Raw genomic sequence first — 22,885 nt, 5'->3', positions numbered from 1 at the left:
TTAATGATCTACAGCAAAATAGAGCAAGCTTTGGTGATAACTAAGCAAATATTTAATTATTACTGTAGTAATTTCTCGCTATAAATTGCATCAGAAGTGAAAAATGTGGTAAAAAAACGTACATTTACACATAAACTGACCACCAACCACAACTTTCAGATGTCATCTTTAATTTTTAGCTCAACTGTCACAGAATGGAAATCACAGGATTGTGGGATATCAAAGGCAGCTACTATATATATGTGACCCTGGACCACAAAACCAGTCATAAGGGTACATTTTTTGAAATTTAGATTTATACGTCACCCGAACGCAGAGTAAATAAGCTTTACATTGACATATGGTTTGTTAGGATAGTATAATAGAGATACATTTAAAAATCTGGAATCTAAATATTGAAAAAATCGCCTTTAAAGTTGTCCAAATGAAGTCCTTAGTAATGCATATCCACTCCTCCCCCCCCAAAAAAAAAAAAAAAACAACAACAACAAAAAAAGATATATTTACGGTAGGAAATTTACAAAATATCTTCATGCAACATCATCTTTACTTAATATCCTAATGATTTTTGGCATAAAAGAAAAATCGATAATTTTGACCCATACAATGTATTGTTGGCTATTGCTACAAATATATATATATATATATATATATATATATATATATATATATATATATATATATATATATATATATATATATAGTAGTGGCCAAAAGTGATGCCCGACCTAGGAAAAAATTTCACCCTTTATTCAAATTATTAAAAATTTGTTACAGATTTTGTAAGCATATTGCGTAGTTGTGCTTGAAGTCACTTGTTTTTGTTATGATAACACAATGAAACATGTCAAATTGTGTGGTCAGTTTGGCCAAGCTGTTATACATATACTTAATGAGGTTGATACTTTAAACTTTATAAAATGTTTCAATTGCCCCCCATAAAAATATAATTAGTGATTACTTTTGTTTAGTTATTTTAGACTCCAGGTATAAAATAATATGTTTTGATTAGGTTAGAGGAACTGGTAACACTTTAGTATGGGGAACACATATAAACTATTAACTACGACTTTTCCCTCAATAAACTCTTAGTTTACTGCTAATTAATAGTTAGTTAGTTAGTTGATAAGTTTAGGTATTGGGTAGAATTAAGGATGTAGAATACGGTCATGCAGAATAAGACATTATTATGTGCTTAATAAGTACTAATAAACAGCCAATATTCTAGTAATATGCATGCTAATAAGCAACTAGTTAAAAGACCCTAAAATAACGTGTTACCAACGAACTTATTAAAAAAAAAATACATTTTTTTTAAATTAATTTTGTATTTAACATTATTCATTTGTATCAAACACTTACACATATATTTGTCCAAGTACATTCATTTTTTCATTCATTTGATGCTTTGATTCTTTTTTATGATATAACTGTTGCAAATGTATCCTAAATGTTGAAGATAAATTACATATATTAATTTAGGAAACTCTATCTATGCATGGACATTTTATGCAGCTTCTCAGTTGGGTCATTATTAGTTTTTTTTTTTCCATCTCTTCTTTCCTCTGATTGTATGATCAATCTGCAGGTCAAGTATTCATGTCAGACACGCTGTGAAGATGCAGCAGTCATTTAACTATAATTAGTGATTTTAAATCATGCACATTAATTATAGTGTTTAAATGAAATTACCAAACGGAAACACCTCAACGAGTCCCCTGTCGTAGGGAGGAGGGGACGTACAAGGAAAAGAAGCAAAAGAAAGACAGGTTAATTGTAATTCAGTGAGAAGATGACAGTGGAGTGAATGTATTCCCTGCGGAGAATGATTGGAGAAATAAAAGTTTTCTCTGTAGCCCCCCATCACTGCCTCCTCACTCTCTGAGTTGCCAAACACCAGCTTGTCATTTCTATTTTGTTTGGCTTCCTTGAGATGCCTGAAAGACTTGATACACACATTAAAAGATGCTGACATGTTTGCGTCTGATCCTCTTTTGGTCTCCATCTCTAATCGGGGGCGGCTTCTCTGTCTCTGTCTCCGACGCACGTGCTCACAGAGACTGCCACAGGTGCCATAAAAAGACTTCCCTCAGATCAGCCCCATTTTGAAACATTTGACAAAAGATGGATAGTTTTTCCCTTTCAGGACAGGAAAACCCATTCAGTAGGCGCCCATATATGCCCCGATGATGTGATTTGACTCACAAGTACAAGTCTACTTAACCTAATTAATCTTCCGTGTTTACATCGCTCATCTTTGAAAGGGGCCCTTTCTTGATAAATTAGAGTTGGACGCATGACACTTCCCAGCTACAGAGGTGTCCCGTGCCGGGGACGAAAGCCCAAATGAATCTCCTGACGAGGTGTCTTGAAGATATAAGCTATTCAAATGAGACACTAACAGAAGGGGATTTTTCTATTGTCGGGCGCCTTATGATAATGTTCTCATTTGAATATAAAAGAATCTTTGCCATTTTCTCCCTGTAGATCAAAAATGTGCTGCTTGAATAGGTATTTCCCTCACTAAACAGAGAAGACAATGGGAGAGTTAACCATCTGCTGCTCATTTGTTTGTTATGCCGATGGAATTCTTATGCAGACACTAAAAAAAGAGGTTAAAATGAGGAGATTGTATAATGACATCCACCTATTAAGTACTGTATGATCATGTGGGTTTTGTTACAGTAAATGGGCAGCTTTTGTGAAGCCACATCATAGAGTCTTAGTGTGTAGAAATTGCTACTTGAAAAGGTCAGGATGATGGGCAGATAAGTAGTGCTACCAATGATAGTTCTGTTAATGTACATTAATCCACACAGTGGATCTATAATTCAGTACGGTTAAAATCAATGTATTTCACTCATTAACACAATGCTATGGAGATAATATACCTTGTAAGAAATGTATTTATTTTAATTTGATCGTTGTCTCCAAGGCTTCATTAGTTTATTGGCAGGTTGTCCTGCCCTCATGCCAGTGAACACGTCATTAGACAGTGGTGTAAAGTATTTGAGTAAATGTAGGGCCTAGTTACTCTACTTCAGTATCTTTTTGACTACTTTATAGTTTTACTGAGTATCAAAGATATTAGCAACTTTTACTTTTATACTTGACTACATTTTTTAAAAAGTATATGTACTCTTTATTCCAAAACATTTGTGATGAAGAATGCAATTTCTCTATACAATTTGCATGGCACCTAACTTTTTCTGCTACAAAAGAAGTGATATCACCTTCTACAGGGCATTAAAGGTACCGTATGTTGTGCGTTTTGCCCTTACTCACCCCGACTTGTCAACAAGGCTACTTTACGCAAATGTGAGTGCATTAGCAAGTAGTTGCTGAATCACAGGTGTTTCATATATGAAATGAGGACATGGCTGCAGTCGGTGATGAAGCCAAAGCAAGCACGTCCAGTGCAAGTAGGCTTTGATTATTTAATCTTACTATTTCATTTAACTGTTATATTGAAGAGAACTTTTTGAAGAATATTGGTTTACTTATGCCCTTTTTGAGCACTTGAGCTTAACTGAAACTTAAGACTTCATTTATTGCAATATTGTGTTCAGTTTTATTTTAGAACATTTATGTGATTGCTGTCCTCACAAATCAACTGTTTCTTGTTTTTCACTGGCATGTTTCTTAGATGTTGGAGACCAGTGCATCTTTCAGCCTACATTCAGTATAAGTAAACATTTATAAAAGATATTTGAATCCCCTAATTGAACTAACTACTGGCTTAATCTCAGCCCTGTCTGTGAAACCAGGCATAGGGTTTGATCAAAATATTCTCATATTCAACATTTAAATTTAGATGAAATACATGGACAGGACCATTTCAAATGAATGTAAAATTTGCAGCTCATTTGGAGCTCAAAACTATTTATCTGAAGCATTTATCTCATGGCCCTTTTTCATTTTTTATAATTTATTTGTACTGTATATGAATTGCCTTCTAACCTAATGCTTACAGTTTAACATGTGTTTGTTTTATTGTTCATACCTCAAAAAATATTGTAATGTTATTATTGTGAAAAAGACAAAAAATCTCTTTTCATTTTAAATGGACAGCAGTTTTTTGTAATCATGTCTTGGAACTTGAAAATGTGTTTTATTGGGGTCTAAAAAAGTTAAACATTGAATGATATAAGCATTTCATAGATTTCTGTTAACACTAATTATATAAAACTATGTTGTCAGTACACCATAGTTATACAAATCAACTAGATCTATGCATTTATTTCCATTCAAAGGGATGGAAACTGATAGAAAAAAAAAGATTATACTCTAGTGGGCAACATTAATATCACAGCCTTATTTTTTCAGTTGAATGTAGGTTTTTTTAACAAATTAAAATGGAGGATAATTGAATTTTCATTCTATCACACGGTTGCAGAGTTATTAACTAAAACATAAAGTTGCTTATTATAGCGCCAGCTTGAGGCTGATTTTCTCAAATTTGGTACATGTATTAATTTTCAGACAATGTACAAATATATCAGTTTTTGCCTCTGAAATATGATTGACTGCTGGATGTTTTTTTTTTTTTTATATCCAAGTCACATTAGAGGATATGTTAGGACGCCATGTATACAAGTTTTCAACTTCATGGATCATACGGTTACAGAGTTATAATGGTATTTTTTGTTGTTGTTGTAGTGCCCCCCATTAGCGAAATTTTACTAAACTTGGTGTGCATCATCAGAATGTCCTGTTGTCTTTGTGTGTCAAGTTTCATTAAGCTTGGACTTTGCGTTCAGCAGCTATAGGTCAACTCATAAAAATTGCCTCACCAATTAATTAACTTTTATCTCTGCAATGCTTCAATGGATCAAAGTTTCCTTTCAGTCAGTAACGTTCGATGTTATGTCGAATGACTGACATTATGGGGTCTCATTTGGGAGCCCAATCACCTTCCGGTAGTAAGAAAATGGGCCAATGAAGATTGGGGAGTAAGATTTGCATGGCAATCTGCCTTTGCTGAATCAGGGACTTCGTTGGACATAAGGTACATTCAGCTGTGTTTTTGCCAAAAGAGCAAAATTTAACAGATAAGCACAGCGATCTCACCCCTGGGTGCTTCAACAATTAAAAAAACAAAAAGTTTCCCTAAAAGAGCAAATACAGGTGATGTTGTGCCTTTTTAAAGATGGCATTTCACCCGTGTGTTTCTGGATGCGGTCGTTTCCTGGCCTGTCCGACAGCCACGATCACTGCCTCACGTATCTGGGCCGTAAGTACGCTGAGGCAGCATTCATTAATGTTCTCACTGCGGAGATACACCGCAGAGGACCACTTCGGTTAATAACACAGGGTTATCTGAGAGCTCTCCCACCAGGCTAGTCCCCACAGGCCTCCCACTCCTCACACACATTGCAGGCTGTGAAGTTTCCTGATGAGACTGTGGGTCCTTCGCATGGGGGCCCAGTATCTCATTCGGAGCTCCTGCTTGAGGATCAGATGTCAATTGCTGCTTCGGAGGGTGGGCTTGAGTCCTCTGGGGATGAAGACTCAGCTCTGCCCCCTTCTGGGAGAGTGGCATATGTTGAGCTGGACCCAAAGTTGACGGCCATGCTTTCTATTTGAGTAGAACCCTCCACCCTGCCCTGAAAGTTCACGGTTGGACGATTGGTTTCTCGGCACGGGGCATTCTGCACAGCATCGTCCTGCCTTAGTTCCTTTCTTCCCGAAGGTGCATGAGGAGGTCACAAAGTCATGGAAGGCACATTTTACTGTCCGAAGCCACTTTGCTGCTTCATCCACTCTCACTACTCCTGATGGTGTGACAGCCAAGGGTTACACAGAGATTCCTCAGATAGAGAGTGCAATTGTGGTGTATTTATGCCCGAAAAGTGCTGCCACCTGGCAGAATCGCCCGCGCCTCCTATCCAAGGCTTGTATGCAATTCAGTTCACCGGTGTCCCCCCAGGTTCAGTGGTGTCCTGTTTATCTCAGTCGAAAACAAAGATAACCCTGTCCTGCATGTGGAGATTGTGGTCCTGCTGGCGAAGGACGCAATAGAGCCCTTCCCTCCAGCCAAGATGAAGTCAAGATTTTACAGCCCGTACATCAGCATACCCAAGAAAAGCAGTGGGTTACTGCCAATCTTGGATCTGCGTGTCTTGAATCGGCCCCTTCACAAGCTCCCGTTCAAGATGCTAATGCAGAAACGCATCCTCGCATGCATTGGAAGATTGTTTTACAGCAATCGACCTAATTGATGCATATTTCCATGTTTTGATTTTGATACAGACCATTCCTACGGTTTGTTTCGAGGGTCGGGCATACCAGTACAAGGTCCTCCCCTTCAGGCTGTCCCTGTCTCTCTGCATATTTATAAAGGTCACAGAGGCTGCCCTTGCCCCACTATGGGAAGTTTGCATTCACATTCTCAACTATCTCAATGACTGGCTCATTCTAGCTCACTCTCTAGATTTGTTGTGTGAGCACAGGGACCTGCTGCTCAGGCACCTCATCTATCTGGGGCTTTGGCTCCCCTGTGTATCTCTTTTCTCAGTATGGAGTTGGATTCGGTCAACATGACGGCATGTCTCAAGAATGAGTGCGGCCAGTAAGTGCTGAACTGCCTGAATTCATTCAGGAGCAGGACAGCGGTTCCACTGAAACAATTTCAGTGGCTCCTGGGGCATATGGCATCTGCAGCCATAATCACACTGCTTGGATTGATGCACATGAAACCACTTCAGCACTGGCTACATAGCCGAGTCCCAAAATGGACATGGCACCGTCTCACACATTGGGTGACAATCACACTGTCCTGTGACTGCACTTTCAGGCCATGGCTGGACCTTGCCTTTATACGGGCCAGAGTGCCTTTAGAACAAGTGTCCAGGCATGTTGTTGTCACAACATATGCCTCCAAAACAGGCTGGGCCCGTGTTGACTTCTCCTATGCGTTTGCATGTGGCTCCTCTCTAGCAGAGATTTGCAGAGCTGCGGGCTGGGCGACACCTAACACCTTAGCGGGATTCTACAGTCTTTTGGCTGAGGTTGTTTTTTCTCCCCATTTGTTAGGTACAACAGGTAATGTGCAGGAATACTGGCTCTGTGTCTCGCTAGCAGCACCATTTCCCTCTATAGGGGGGATATGAGCACTTTCTTCCCCACTTGGCGATCCCTGGATGGATTTTCCTCCAAGCATCCTTCGGCAGTCAGGTGCGGCAGAGGTGTCCAACGCTAGGCCCAGTACTCAAGATGCATGCCCAGTCAGTCAGCCCCTGTACTGGGCTAGATTCCCCATATGTTGTGATTCATTTTTGGTAATCCCATATGTGTATTCTTCCACGGTATGGTTTCCCTGTCGGTAAACCTGTCTTTCCCTGGGCAGATTCCGCTCTCCCCATCTCTGAATCTGTAGTGGTTCCATCCAGGCAGGACCTACCACAGAGATCTTCCAAATGAAGTACTGCTTTAAGAGCTTTCCATAGGGACCCATAACGTCAGTCATTCAACATAAAATCGAATGTGAATGACAAAGGGAACGTTTTGGATACTGTCGTAACCCTTGTTCCTTGAGATGTTATGTCCCACCTGCCATAATCCGGTACCACCTGCTGAATGCCAGGACAATCCTCAGCACAAACCTGAATGAATGAGTTGCTTGCAAGCTTATATGCCCGTATGTTTGGGGGAGAGGCTTGCCATGCAAATCTCTCGGCAAGCTTCATTGGCCCATTATCTTACTACCTGAAGGTGATTGGGTTCCCAAGTGAGACCCCATAATATCAGGCATTCAACGTAATGTGTAATCTTTCCCTCAGGCAATAAGGGTTATAACAGAAACCGAGACATTCTTTTGATAACTTTTTGCCAGCTCTGTCCCTAGCTGCTGTGTACCTATTTTGGTGAAAATCGGACCAATGGCCTAGGAGGAGTTCGAAATATTACGTTTTTAAGAAAATCCAAAATGCCAGGGAAATTTAATAGGTAGAAATGAAATCTCTGTTATTTATGTCTCTGATGCTCGTACATTTTTAGGGCAGAAAAAATAATAAAGAAGAAGACAAAGAAAAAGTTTTGGTGATTGGACCCCTAAATAATGATGTGCACAGATAAATCATTTAAAATGAATACTGTAATATTCCATAAACAATATTTGTCCATTTTGATTTCATAGTGACTCTAAAGAAGGAGAGCACTTTGTATATCTGAGTTGTTGTAGCATCTATGCTTTCTGTAAGTGCAGATCTATAGTGTGAGCTAAACTGAAGGAGCTGTTGTGTCCACTGTTGTGTCCACTGCCTCGGGCTTATCCTCCAGCCACAGCTTCATGTCTGCTTCTTGTGGCAACACACAGAACAGGCACCTAACAACTGACAGAGGCCAGTGCCTTGATAATTATTTCTGAGACATAATGTAAATCAGAAACAGCAGAGGAAACAAAACTTTGTACTTGAAGAACAAAGAATGCAAGTCCTCAGTGTGAGCATCCTATTAGCATTTAACATGTAGCAAAACAAGAAACAACTCTTTTAAGGTAAAGTTCACCAAAAAAATAAATAAATGTAGATCTATATGTGAACAGATATATGTCTTCACAAAGATATTTTCTATATCTGCACAGTTCATAGTGACCAGATGGTGTCAAAGGCACAAGAAGAACAACTATAGAAATATATACTTGTTTCCTTTGCCTTTGTTCGTCAGTTGCCATTGCTTTTTATTTGCTCTTATGTGTCACACCTGGTATGCACTGACATAACTTCACACGCCCCCTCAGTGGCAAAAGAGCCTGCTGCATGAAACTGCGAAAACGTGAGTTAAACAAATGGGTAACACTTTACAATAAGGTTCATAAGTTAACATTAGTTAACTACATTAGTTAACATGAACTAATAATGAGCTGCACTTATACAGCATTTATTAATCTTTGTTAATGTTAATTTCAACATTTACTAATACATTATTAAAATCTTGTTTACATTAATTAATGCACTGTGAACTAACATGAACAAACAATGAACAACTATATTTTCATCAACTAACGTTAACGAAGATTAGTAAATACAGTAACAAATGTATTGCTCATGGTTAGTTCCTGTTAGTTAATGCATTAATTAATGTTTAACTAATGAACCTTATTGTAAAGTGGTACCAACAAATGATTAAACTAAAGGTTGGACTCGATAGTGTTCCTGTTACAACTTATCAAAGATCCAGTAATCCAAGATTATTGACATGCAGCCAGGAATAGTGTTTCCAGACATTTATATGTGCCTAATTTCAACGCAGGGGAAATACATAAAGCAAATTTGCCTGTGAGCGCTTTATATAAATACAATATAGGTAGGTCTAATTCCAGGTGATCACTTATATCAATGTTATATATATATATATATATATATATATATATATATATATATATATATATATATCATCCAGATCTAAAACTTGTATAAACACCCAATTATGCAGAATATAAGATGGTAAATATTTAATTGATGAGTTGTCAATACAGTATATAAATATAGGGTATGATTTTTTATTGACAAAATGATAATTGCAAATCCACGTTTCACTGCCTGCATCCAGTTGTTTCTGAATTGCAGTGATCCATTTGCTTCTTTTTTTTCTTTAGCTTTCAGCAGTCTGTAAAAATATACCTCAGATTTCTTGTCAAATATTTTTATACAGTCAATCGCAAAGCTCTTTCCTGTTTTGAAAGTGTTTTGTGGCATTCACACTGATAACCAATGCTGCCACTCAGTCTTTTTGCCACTCATTGCGCGTAACTGCAGTCACTCTGGCTGACAGTGACATCACATGGATACCACCCTCTATATATATATATATATATATATATATATATATATATATATATATATATATATCCGGTGTTTGTTTCAGTCTTGGTCAGATTTCATCTCTAATAAGTGATTGTTTTTTTGTTTTGTTTTTGTTTGTTTCCAGATATCCTGAAGTAGTGTAAGTTTGATTTGATTAAAGAAATTCTTGCAGGTAGATTCTTTATTTTCCGCCTTTTATTTCAACCCCTTGATGACAATGCTATTCAGAATTTTGTGCTTTTTTTTTTTAAATCTCTTTTTTATTTGAATTTTTATTCCGTAAGAATACATTAAACTGATAAAATGTGACAGTAAAGACTTTTACTTTTTTACTGTACTTTTCTTATGAATTTCTATTTTGGTTTCCACAAAAATATTAAGCATCACAACTGTTTTCAACTAATTTTCATGTTTAATTATTTATTTATTATTTTTATTTGTTTGTTTTTGTTTTTAATGTGTTCCAAGTCTTCGGAAGTCATTTGATAGTTTTGTGTAAGAAGTTATATTTACCATTACAGTATTTACTTTTCCCTTCCATTGCAGTTTTTTCAGGTGACTTGGAATATAAAGCACCCTAGTTATATGGACTACTTGATACCTTTATAGCGCCTTTTTGGAGCTTGCCAACCTGTGATCAATCTAAACCGTTTAGTGTCTTTGTATGAAAATGGAGAAAAGAGAAAAAAAAACTGAAGATTCTTTATTTTGTTACATGGAAGAAATTTCCATGCAGGCATGACAGAATTTTTATTTTGGATAAAGTCGTCCAATAGTAGCCATACTCTCCACTCCACAAGTGACGGTACAATTCACGACTATTGTAGCGGTGACACTTTTACAGCAACCGCAGTTAATTCTAGCCGAAATATCTGGAGGTTCACCATGAGTGCAAACATTCTGCTGGCAGTGAGATATTACAAAAGTCTTTTGGGTCCAACAAACCCACCTCATTAATATTTCCAATTATTATTCCTTTTCTGTTCTCTTTCTACCAGCAAATCTGCCAACCAAAAGAAGGAAAATAATTAGCTACTCCTGATATTGCAGAGGTACAGAGAGTGCCTGGGTCAGACCAGGCATCCTGCGTATTCTGACATTTTAAATTACCTGAACAATACCTGAAGCAATCTCTGGACCTAATTAACTTCCCACTGAGACCAAATGTACACATCATTTAAAAAGATAGATTTGAGGGGACAAAGCATGATGCCTGGGCCTTCACTGGGGAAAAAGCATACGGTTTGGACCTACACCCCAACAGCCCCCCCCTTTCCCACCCATATCACACCGTGTCCTTTCCCATATGCAAACGCAATGGGCAATATTCTGTTAGCCCTATTTATTGTATTAGAGTAGGGGGACTCTCCATCAAGTAATCAATGTGCTGTTCCAATGAGTTCATTTTAATGCACTCAATCATGCCTTTAATGTTTATGGCTTACGGGGGTAGCGAGCTTCAGGAATGCAGGAATGTTATATGGCTTTGGTTTCGGCCCATTTCATCAAATGTTTATGCGCTCAAAAACGGGCATCAAAATAGGGGTGGAGGAGAAATACATTTGCTATGTTTCACTCTCCCTCTTTGTCTTTCTTTCTCACCTCCTGTGCCTGGCTCCCTTGTTTACATTTGAACTCATTGTGTAATTCTGGCACTACTCTTCACTTGTATTTATCTTTTAAAAAGGTTTAAAGTGATAGAGTGAGACGTTCTTCACAGCAACACAGGCAGCTTGTCAATGCCACCATCATCATGTTATGAAAGGCCTTTGTCTTACCAGCAGGCCAGCAGCAAATGATGCAAAAATGCTGAAATTCAGCAGTAATTCTCACCCTATTTTCATGTTAGACTTACTATCAGCTCAGCCTCTGTTAGTGTCTTTTTGGCTGGTAAATATAAGTGGCTTGTTCTCTGTCTCTTCCTGTGCCTAATCACACCCCTCATTTTTCACTGGAGCAGTTTAACTGCAGCACCCCAAGTAATATTAATTTTGCAGCTAGTCTATTTAAGGCATTTTTGTGACATTAATGTTTTTAAGTGTGTGTGTATATTCTTAACAGTGCCTTTAGCTTTTATTTTTTTAATTTTTTATTTTTTTTTGCCAGCCTCAAATCATAACACAGCAGTCCTTTTTAGTTATAAATTATATGTATTATTAAGGTGGTTAAGATTTTTTAAATGTTTTTTAAAGGAAAGCCTTATGGTCACTAAGGCTGCATTTATTTGATCAAAAATACAGTAAAACAACACTTAGTATTGTGAAATATTTTTACAATTTTCTATTTTAACATATTTTAAATAGAGCTGTCAATTTAATGTGTTAATTTGGTGCGATTAATTATGGAAAAAAATAATGCTTTTAACACACCCCAACTCGACCTGTACGTCATCTTACAGTAAATTGCATGCAGTTTAGTTACGAACAAGATGCAGAGCAAAAAATAAGAATACCCATGTCTGGGTTTTTTGTCTTATATTTATATCATATGAGATAGTTTAGCATTATCACATGAGCGACGGGGCTGTTTTATGTGCACAATTGCAAAAGTGATATTGATTTCATACAACAGTTCAATAAACAAGAAGTTAATATTATGTTACATTTTAGACACAATATTGTCTGTATTTGCTTAGTTTCGCCACAGCAGAACTGTTGTGTTTCCGAGCAACAGACACTGGTGTTTCATTACTGAATGATTCTGCAGTTTTTTTGTTTGTTTGTTTGTAATGAATCGAGTGAGCCATTGATTCAGTGACCCATTCATAAAAAAATTGTCTCTTGCTTCATTCCTGAATGAATTCAGCCATTTGAATTAATTGGTCGAATGAATAACTGAATGACTCACTTTTATGTTGAATCAAAGTTATTAATGTCTATGCTTTTCTCATTTAACACAATAATGACTTTAAATTATATTTTGGGGGTAATTTGTCAGCCAAAATTGATCTGTGATTAATTTGTAATTGATTTGGTTAATTAATCAGCACATCATGTAATTATTATTATTATTTTTTTTTAAATAATTGCTTTTAAAATGCATTAAAATAGAAAACGTCTCAGGTTACGCATGTAATCATGGTTCCCTGAGAACAGGGAACTCAACGCTGCGTAAATCATGCTAGGTAAAACACAATGCTGCGTAAAACACACCTCCATGGGAACCGGTGTCTGAAACGCATATCCAATCTCGGCAATATCATATTGACCGGCGACAGCCCATGACATCATAACAATGCGACCCGCATGTATAAAGAGGCTGCCCAAACAATATGTCATCCGCTTATCGTCTGAAGGGACTGTAAGCAGGCGGGCCCGAGGCATGGCTAAGAGACACAGCGTCTCGTTCCCTGTTCTCAGGTAGTGTTGTTTTTGGCGGCCTGTTTTAATTTTAGTTTTAGTCTAGTCTTTGTGTCAAGCGGTCATTTCAGTTTTTATTAGTTTTAGTCACGTTCATACTCTTTTTAGTCTAGTCAAGTTTCAGTCTACTAAAAGTCTGAGCATTTTAGTCTTATTTTAGTCAGAATTATCCATGACTATTTTCGTCTCGTTTTAGTCGACGAAAACTGATGACATTTTAGTCTAGTTTTAGTCGACGAAAACTGATGACATTTAGTCTAATTTTAGTCAATGAAAATGTTTTTTTATTCTCTTTTTAGTAATGCAATTCTATTTAACCCAGTCAATATAGTATAAGTACCTAGTAGTATAGACGAAACCAACATTTCTTTTAGCCAAACCCATTTCAAACAAGGTTATCTTATTATATTATTGTTACCTTATAGATAATACCTTATAATGCCTTGAGATGTCGCGTAACCCTTTAAGACCGGAAGGCTTTTTTAGAGGTGTTTTTTTTTTTTTTTTTTTTTGAGCGACAAACACAAAAGACTCATAACTCCAAAACTGTAGCAAGGAGAGTCAAAAGGTAGGTATCATTTGATAGAATACTTTTTAATTTTTTTAGAAAATATAAATTACATAACATTTGGACATTTTCATGCTGAAAAACTGCTGATAAAAGACAAATATATATATTTATCTTTTTTTTTTTTTTTTTTTGACATGGAATAGCTCAGGAAAGCAATAATATCAGAGAAAAAATATTTTTGGTGATGCTTTCCTGTATGTGAGCTGCATCTGGATCAAATTTTGTGGCATAAAGTACAATATAGTTGAATAAAGTGTTATTCATTTTTTTCGCAGCTAGATGGCGCCCACGGGCGGTAAACTCAGGTTTAAAAGGCACTTCTCAGCACTCGTTAGGGGTTTTTCAAAATGGTTAGATGCATTAAAAAGCCGAGTTTCTAAGCTTTAAGATGATACCTATTTTGTGATATTCCACGTTGGAAAACGAACACGGTTGGGTCCGGGAACATTGGATACACACTGCATCCCGGAAAGATGAGAGACATGTTTTTAGCCAAGTATGTTAAATCTTTCCATGAGTAATAGCTTGTGATCAATGCAATATATTATGTTGATTTTGTATTCATTTCATAAGAATCGTAATCTGCTTTAAATAATGATGTGCATTTTCTATGATCTGTGCATTTTTCATGAAGTTATGAGCACGTGAAATCTACATATTTCCCTACATATCGGTCCCTTTCTCTGTGTCAGACTTAACTTTGTTTGTTGTCATTTATGCTAAACTCACCGCAGCTACATCTTCTATATAATGCCGCGAGTGGGGCTTGAAGAAGTGACGTCGCCTGCGTCTGCGCAGTGCGACCTGATGCAGCTCCTGAAGTGAGACACAGGAAACAAATACTGCAAAATAATAATAATAACGCAACTATACGAGACGTAATAACGTTATAACATTTCGTCTCGTCTCGTCTAGTTTTGGTCAACAAAAATTAAGAGACATTTTAGCATAGTTTTTATTTTATAAACCACATTTAGTCTCGTTTTTATTCGTCAACAATATTGCATTATACATTTAATTATAGTTATCGTCACATGACCAGCATTTATGTCACGTCTCGTCTCGTTTTCGTCACGTGATAATTGTTCGTTGACGACGATATTTAGTCATAATTTTCGTTGACGAAAGCAACACTATTCTCAGGGAACCATGGTTACATGCGTAACCTGAGACGTTCCCTTTCGAAAGGGAACTCAACGCTGTGTTAAACATGCTAGGGGAATGATATACCCACACCGCCATGCTGAGGGGAGTGCATGCCACGCATGGCAGTGACAACTGTCAGAATCCGGCAAGTTCAAATGAAATGCCAGACCCTGTTTTGACCACTCACCCTACGAGTCACAAATGAGCTGTCAGTGACAGTGCTCCCAGCGGTCAAAGCCTCAGCTAAAAGCCTCAAAGTGGCCTCCATATCTTACATATGAAGGCCTGCCAAGGCTGCACAAAGGCCTGGAACCAACCACTTCAAAGGAAAGGGGTCCCTTTAAGGGAGTGTGGCTAGGGGGCCAGAAGGAACCCCAGCCAGTCACTTCTCAGGGGAACACAATCAACCCTGAATGCCACCAGGGAGGCAGGGAGGCCAACAACCTGTCTGTTTCCTCAGAACCAGAGTCTCTAGACACAGAAGTCTCACGAAGAGACATCCAGAAAGAGGGACTGCAGAAAGGGCAGTAGACCAACTCAGACCGGATCTTAGAGACGGGCATCCTGGAGAGCAGGACTCAGCGAAGTGCTGTCAACCCTTGCAAACGAGGGGAGTTACTCTGCTCGATCCTAGGATCTACAAAGCACCTATGTTTCAAGGTGCTAAGGAGGCCATGCACTCTAAAGGAACCCTCACGAGGGGAATGCTCACTGCCTAAGAGCTGATCTAACTGGGAGGCTTCGAGGGAAGCCTTCAACCTTTGACCAGACTTAGGAAGCTAAGTACTCAAGCCCACTCTCAGTGCAAAGAGAGTACCAGCTCGACCTATCAGGTCAACCAGGCTATGAACTAAAAACAAAGGTGAAAAAGGCAGCCCATCAAGCGACTGCCTGGTAGCCAGTTTTCAGTGGCTAAACCATTCTAAAGAATACCTGCACAAAAGTGAGCTCGCTCACAGAGAGGCCTCTTAAGGCCTACTTATTTAAAAGCAAATCATTGCTTGCTGAGCTTTCACATACCAAAGTGCTGGGGACTCGCTCACAAGGAGGCCTGTTAAGGCCAGCTACCCGGAGCGTGTCTTTTTGGTACAACATCCACACTATTGTGGCTGACCACAGAGAATCCTGATAAGGCTTACTATCTGACGGCATTAGAAATAGCTACCAGAAAACCCATTTACTGGGGCTGCTAATAGGGAGGCCTGTTAAGGCCAGCTACCTGATAACGCATGTGCTGACTACTAGGGGCCCGACATGGTGGGAACACACTGTGAGAGGAGGTCTGTTAGGGCCTACTACCCTATAGCAAGTCTAGTAGCAGAGATAGTTTACTATTCAACGACGCATGGGACCTACCACATCAGCAACGGGCGGTGTACTCAGTCAAAGCACTTTTTACCCTTTAAGCAAGGGGAGTACAAACACACGCCAACATGCCCTGGAGGAGGCCCACCTGGGCCTACTACTCCAGATGAACACGGGCATTAGCTCGTGGCAATGCTGAGCTACAAGGGAACATACAAAATGACCAGCCGACAGTGAAGGTCAAATACCGCTCGACCTGAGCCACAATGGTGCAGGGCAGATAACAGAGCTATAAGCAAAGCACTCAGAAAACGCTGTGTTTACAAGGGAGTACTATCCACCTAACCCTGAGAAACTACAGGGTGGAGGCCAACCACAGAGACTCCATCATGACAGAAATAATATATGTACTCAGCCCCAGGGGAATAGGGGCTTTTCATAGAAAAACCACCCACACTCGACCCAACGCTTGAATGCTAGTTCAGCGGGCTTAAGAGGAGCCTAGTGAGGGCCTACCTGAGCTCAACTTCCAAAATGCAGGCCGCAGCAAGCACAGTAGAAAAGGGAACCATCTATCCTGCCTCTACACCAATGTCACCTCTATAGAGCAACTCTCAGCTGAAAGGAGGCAAAATCACTCAAAATGACACCGCTAAGGTGGTTAAAGAATACCAAAAAGCCTTAGCTATCCTAAATTAATCTCTCTGTCAAAGCCAAAGGCAGACCAACAGCCACAGGCCTGATGTAAGAAGCATCTGGGGTTGAAGAACAGAGCCTTCTGGTCCCGTCCACGGCCCTCGGGTCGAGGCCCTAGCAGCATGCACGTCTTGAATGCCGCTGGTCTAAGTCACTCAGAAGTTCAGCCTGGTGGATCTGCCACACAGCCATTGTGTGCAGAGCAGCACCAGCTTGACCCGCTGCTGCGTATGCCCTGCCATCTAAGTGAGATAAGAGTATTATATGGCAGAGTCTGAGCTTTCAGTGTCAATATCCGCTCCCTTAAGACGTAACATGTCAACAGACTGTGTGTTAACAGTAAATGTATAATTTCAAACTCTGCAGTGTTGAATAGAGAACAGTGAGCTTTCACTGGCATGCTACTATGTCATTTAAGGTCAAGTGTGTCAGAGTGGTATGTATTTGTCCAGCTGTTAGTTGACCACCCAGAGGTGATTCTTGGCACCAGCCTAGGTCTGATGTTATAGCAACGCCACAGTCACTGACAGAAAAATGATCGGTCTGAGATGTTACGTCGACCCCCTGGTCAGGAAAACAATCAACATTGTCCATCACTGACTGTCTGCAGTCTTCCCCGGATTCAGGCCTAGCAAACTCTGTGACAGAAAAGTTTTCATCCTTGTCCCCAGACACCTCATCATGAAATGAACAGTCACCAGGAGCTCCTTTCAAGCAACTCTCTGAAGTCACATGCTGCGGGCCATTACATGAATCCCAGGTACGGAATGGTTGCAGGTTCACAACATGAAAGTCACCTGTGTCTCCCCCTGTACTCACGTCCGTGAGCCTATTGTTCACATCTGACAGTTTCTGTGTGACACGATACGGTCCAGTATACAAAGGTGCCAGCTTGGCTGTGAAGCTAGCCAGGGCATCAGATCAGGGATGTGTCCTTACTCTAACCAGGTAATTTACAAGGTAAGAGACAGAACGACGTTTACGATCATAGTAATGCTTTCTTTTGGCGTGGCTACTATCCAGGACAGCCCTTGCATGATCATGTGCATCTTGAATTAATGACATCAAGCTTTCAGGATAAGGAATACCTGGCTCACCAAGACCATCAGAGTTTGGCTTTGTAATGAGATCGAGAGGCGTATCCAATTCCCATCCATATAGCAACATGGAAGGGCTTTGGCCCGTACTCTCATGTGGGGCATTTCTTAGGGCAAAACAAATTTGCGCAAGATAACGGTCCCAAGTGGTGTGTTTATTGTCGATGTAGGCACGAATTGCAGTCTGCAAGGTGCGATTCACCCTCTCTGTTGCATTCGTTTGGGGGTGGTACGCAGTCGTGAGTCTGTGTTTAGAGCCTAATGCAGAGAGTACATTTTTGAAAAGATCACTAACAAATGGGGAACCTCTGTCCGAAATCAGGTATGTAGGGGCACCATGTCGTGCAAAGACCTCACTGAGCAGCTTGCTTGCCGCTACCTGTGCAGTTGCTTCTCTCACGGAGCTGACTTCCACCCACTTCGAAAAATAGTCTATAAAAACAAGGTTATAAGCGTTTCCTCAAGAGAGATAAAGGCCCTACAAAGTCAACTCCAGTGCACTCCCAGGTTCTTTGGGGGCAAATCGGTATCATACACCCAGCAGGTTTCCTTTGACTAGGTTTAGTGAACTGACAAACAGCGCAAGAGATTACATACTTTTTGGCCTCCGACGACATTTTTGGCCAGAAAAATCTGTTTTAGTCTGGCCACAGTTTTTGTTGTCACCAAATGTCCAGCGGTTGGGTGATCATGGTAATATTCCAGCAAAGATCGTCTGATGGCAGTAGGAGCATAAAGCTTAAGCTGCTTCTGAGGATGAAGGCTACAAGGCACTTTGCCATCTTTGAAGTACAGAAGATCATCATGCATTGTATACTGTGACAGCTCTCCTGTGTCACTTTGCTGTAGGGAAAACACCCTAGGAAGTAAAATTAGCTCAAATGAATAAAGAGTTGTTTAGATTACGACCGAGCAACTGATTCGTCCAGCGTTCATTTGCTCGAGCCGTAATAAGCTCTTGTAACGGATATAAATATCCAACAATCGTGAAAACACTGATTAGAGCACGGTAACTTGAAATCGACAGTTTAAGACATTAAATCATAAAGCACATAATACAAGACACTTTCTTTTTAAAATCTACAAGAGATTTTATTTATTCTAACACAAACTAATCTAACACAAAGGCACGCACATACACACACACACACGCACATACATTCATACGCGTTGCAGTAAGAAGGAAATGAGAGAGAAAGAGTTTTGAAAGAGAGAGAGAGAGAGAGAGAGAGAGAGGGTGATCTGATTAACCGAATTCCTATCAATGCATTTCAAAGACCAGAACGAACCATGAATCATTCATTTAAATGCACCAGTTCAGTTTTCATCTGGAGGTACTTGCTTGCGTTGGCTTAAAGGTGAATTTCCCTCGTCGTGCAGAGAGGGGTTTCCCAAGTCGATGATTGGTCCAGATCAGGTCCGTGTGGAACAATGAAGGAAGTCTCTTTGTCGCTGGAGTTGAAGCGGCAAAAGTCGTTGGTTGAACTTTGCGGCGAAACTTAGGACACGAGACTTTCAGCGGTAAAGGAGAATTAAGTAAAAGAAAAGAAAAGTGAGTGAAGGTTGAATGGCTTGAATGAGCTGCTTGTCTGTTCTTTCTTGTTACTCCATTGTTCTTGGTACTTGTCTTGGCTTCTTTTCCCAGAACAGAACCAACTCCCTGTTCGTTTACTAACCAACTTCTCCCCCGTTTAGTGACCAACCTCTCCCCCCAACTTCTCCGTTTACTATCTTGCAATATGATCATTTAAACTTAGTTGTTTGTCACACCTCTGAGGAGTCCTGGCCAATCAGACATTGTCCTGTTTCAAGAGGGCCTTCCTCTGACCCCAATAAAACATAAGTGTTACATCCTGTTTCTGCTTCAGCAGAGAGTGCCATTTTAACATAATTTCTATTAAATGGAATACAATACATTTTAAACAGATTTCATTCAAGCCATGATTTAAGAAAGATGAAAAGAAATAGATCAAGTCCAAATAAGGCATACTTTCAGTCATTCAGTCAAGAGTTAACACATTTACATGAATTGTGAGTGTTCTAAAGCCTAACTGTTTACAGGTAGTACTTGTGGACACATAATGCAAAATGTATGTAGTTAAAAGATGTTTGATAAGTCCGTTAAAATTGTTGGAACAATTTTGAAGCAGATTTATTTGTTCAACAGTCTCTTTGGCTTTCCTGTGAAGTAAAGAAACAAAAGGGTCTGGATTGTCTCTCTGTCTTCTTGGGTGACCCTTTGGTATGTCGCTTCTGCTATCAGGAAGCATGTGTCGTAAAAGTAATCAGCCTGGCTTTATCTGCAGACGGGCCGGAGCCGGAACCCCAATTCTGAATTAGAATTATGTTTTGAAAGAATCATCTGAATGATTCATTTGTCTGGTTCGTCCACAGTTGCTACATATCCCCCCTTTGTTCGGCGATGTGTTGAGATGAAGACATCGGCGGACACTGTGGAAAAATGGACAGAAGCAGACACACACAAAGCAACAACAAAACAACACCTCCATGATTGACCACTATACTGGTGCAGGGAATTCGATTATCTGAGTACTAATGGATTAAGTTTGAATTTTAGGAGTGTTATTCTACATTGTCTCAGTATGTTAATGCTTGGATCAAATTGTGTGATTTAAATTGTTTGTTTCCTTCTCTTCTAAATTGTTCTAGGTTGTTCTGGTGACATCATTTGTGGTAAAAATGATGTGACCCATCATGGAGCTCTCTCGGGCTCACATTTGAATTTTCAAATGGCTTTCAGACCTTAGGCGTGGTGCGTCAATCCTAATGTCATGACCTTGACCCTTATGGGGCAGTCAGGTATTTTACCTTATAAAGAAGAAGGGAAAGAGAGGAAGAGGAAAACAAAACAAAATAAAACAGTTAAGTGTTTCCTGGTATGGCTAACACTACTGCGTGCATCTAAGGTGTCATGTATCAGCTTAATGAAAGGTGTTCTACTTGTTGTGCAGATGGTTGTATGGTTCTTATGGTGAATGTAGCTAAGTCGATGTTGAGCTAGGTTCTGAAACTAATATCTGTCTGTAGGAAGAGCATGTTGGTGAGTATGTTAATGTAGTGTAGTGTAAAATGTAATGTAGTGCAGTGTATGTATGGTCAGATCTGGTTCAGTCTGTCTTGCTCCCCCCTTTTCTTGAAGGGCTTAGATGAAGATTGGCTCTTTGCATCTTGGGCTTGGGACGAGGGATCATCCCTAATTTGATGGGAGTCAGTCCAGTGAGGCAGGAAGTTCTTTGGCAGAAGGTGGGAGGAAGTTTGACATGGCTGTGTTGAGCTGTGGTGCAAAACTTTGTCTCCTACGTTGCCTTCCTTTTGTAATGCCTTCTGGTTGTGACAGACTGTCTGACCTGTGCTTACTGTGCTTACTGTTGTTACTGTTGCACAAGCATGGTTCTTGAGATGGGAACTCGTTGGGTTTATTGGTGGGTGATGAGTAACCAGAACTGTGTTCTCTGGTACTACTGAGTTTTCAGCGGTGTTTGGCTGCAAGAGACCGCTTCGTTCTGTGCTGTTGTAGAACAGGTGGCAGTCATCTCCATTTGGAAGGTGGATCAGATGATCACTGACCTTCCGTTCCGTCTCTAGTCATAACAAGGGTGACTCATCCTTGTGATCGTCGCTGTTTATGTTGTTTGCAAAGAACGCTGTAATTTGCCTCATCAGTTGTTCCATGTCTTCTGAGGTGGAACTGTCTTGTTCTTGGGCGTTCTTGTTCTCAGTGCTGTGTTTAACTGAGTGATGCAGAGGTGGGTTCCGCCGTCGTTTACCCACAGTGGATGCATTTGAATGTGTTGGTTGGTGGACTTTAGCTGTCCAGTTTGGATCCCAGATGTTTCTTTCTGGTGGGTTTCTTGAGAAGTGTGGCTGGTCCCATGACATTTTCCAGCTTGTCGGTGTGGAAGCTGTCAGTGGCATGGGGGTCACGTTCTCCGTGTCCTTTATGACAGGCTGTGGCATTGTCATGCCACTGGCCGTCTTGCAGTGCACGGCTTGGGTCTTGGCTGCCGGAGTTTGAAATTGTGACTGTTTTCAAACCTTTCTTTGAGTTCATCTTCTGTTTGATGTAGGCCTTGTGTGTCAAGTCACGTAGCTGTTGGATTGACATTGTGCTTGGGCAGGCCATGACGCCAAGATGGTGACTTAGTCCAGGGTGCAGGTTTCTCAGGAAGAGGGTTTTGAAGTTCACATCCTCTTCAAGTTCAGGTTCGTGATGTGCACCTAAGTAGGCTTGTCGGAAACGGTTGTAGTAAGCTTGGGGAGTCTCTTGTCGACCTTGTTTGGTTTCCAAGGCGACTAGCAGTCCATGTTCAGACTCTGGGCCTGTAAATTCTTTGATCAGTGACTCACGTAATAGCTGGTAGTTGTGCTTAACGTGAACAGGTTGTCGATCTAAGAAGCTTCGTACCTCGGGGCTGGATGTGGACCTGAGGAGATACAACCTGTCTCCGTCAGTCACATTGGGTCTCACCTCTAGGTAGAAGTCAATATCTCTGAGATAAGTCTGGATGTTGTGGTTCTCCATGGAGTTCGGGTTGAACTGTGTGATGTTCTTAGCCAGCTTGTCAAGGTCTTTAAGGGTCATCTCGTGCGCAACTTTGGGGTCTGCATGGATGAGCTCTCTTTGGTTGACAGGGAAGAATCCTGTAGTGAAGGCCGGTGATGTTGTGGGTTTTGGCCATTCATTTCTTCCGTTGCATGGCGGTTCTTGGATGGGGGACTCTGTTGTGCTCAGCAGTGGTGATGCTGAGGGAGGCCCCTCCCTTCTTGACTCTGGTTTCTGGGTGTGAACATGTTTAAGTTCATTTCTGACCATGTAGAGCTTGCCGTTGGCATCGTCTAATTGTTGGTTTAGATGGTCCATTTCAGTGCTGTACCATTTCAAAT

The sequence above is a fragment of the Megalobrama amblycephala genome, linkage group LG7, assembly GCF_018812025.1.
Source record: "Megalobrama amblycephala isolate DHTTF-2021 linkage group LG7, ASM1881202v1, whole genome shotgun sequence".
NCBI lineage: Eukaryota > Metazoa > Chordata > Actinopteri > Cypriniformes > Xenocyprididae > Megalobrama > Megalobrama amblycephala.
Note: the sequence above shows the minus strand (reverse complement) of the source record.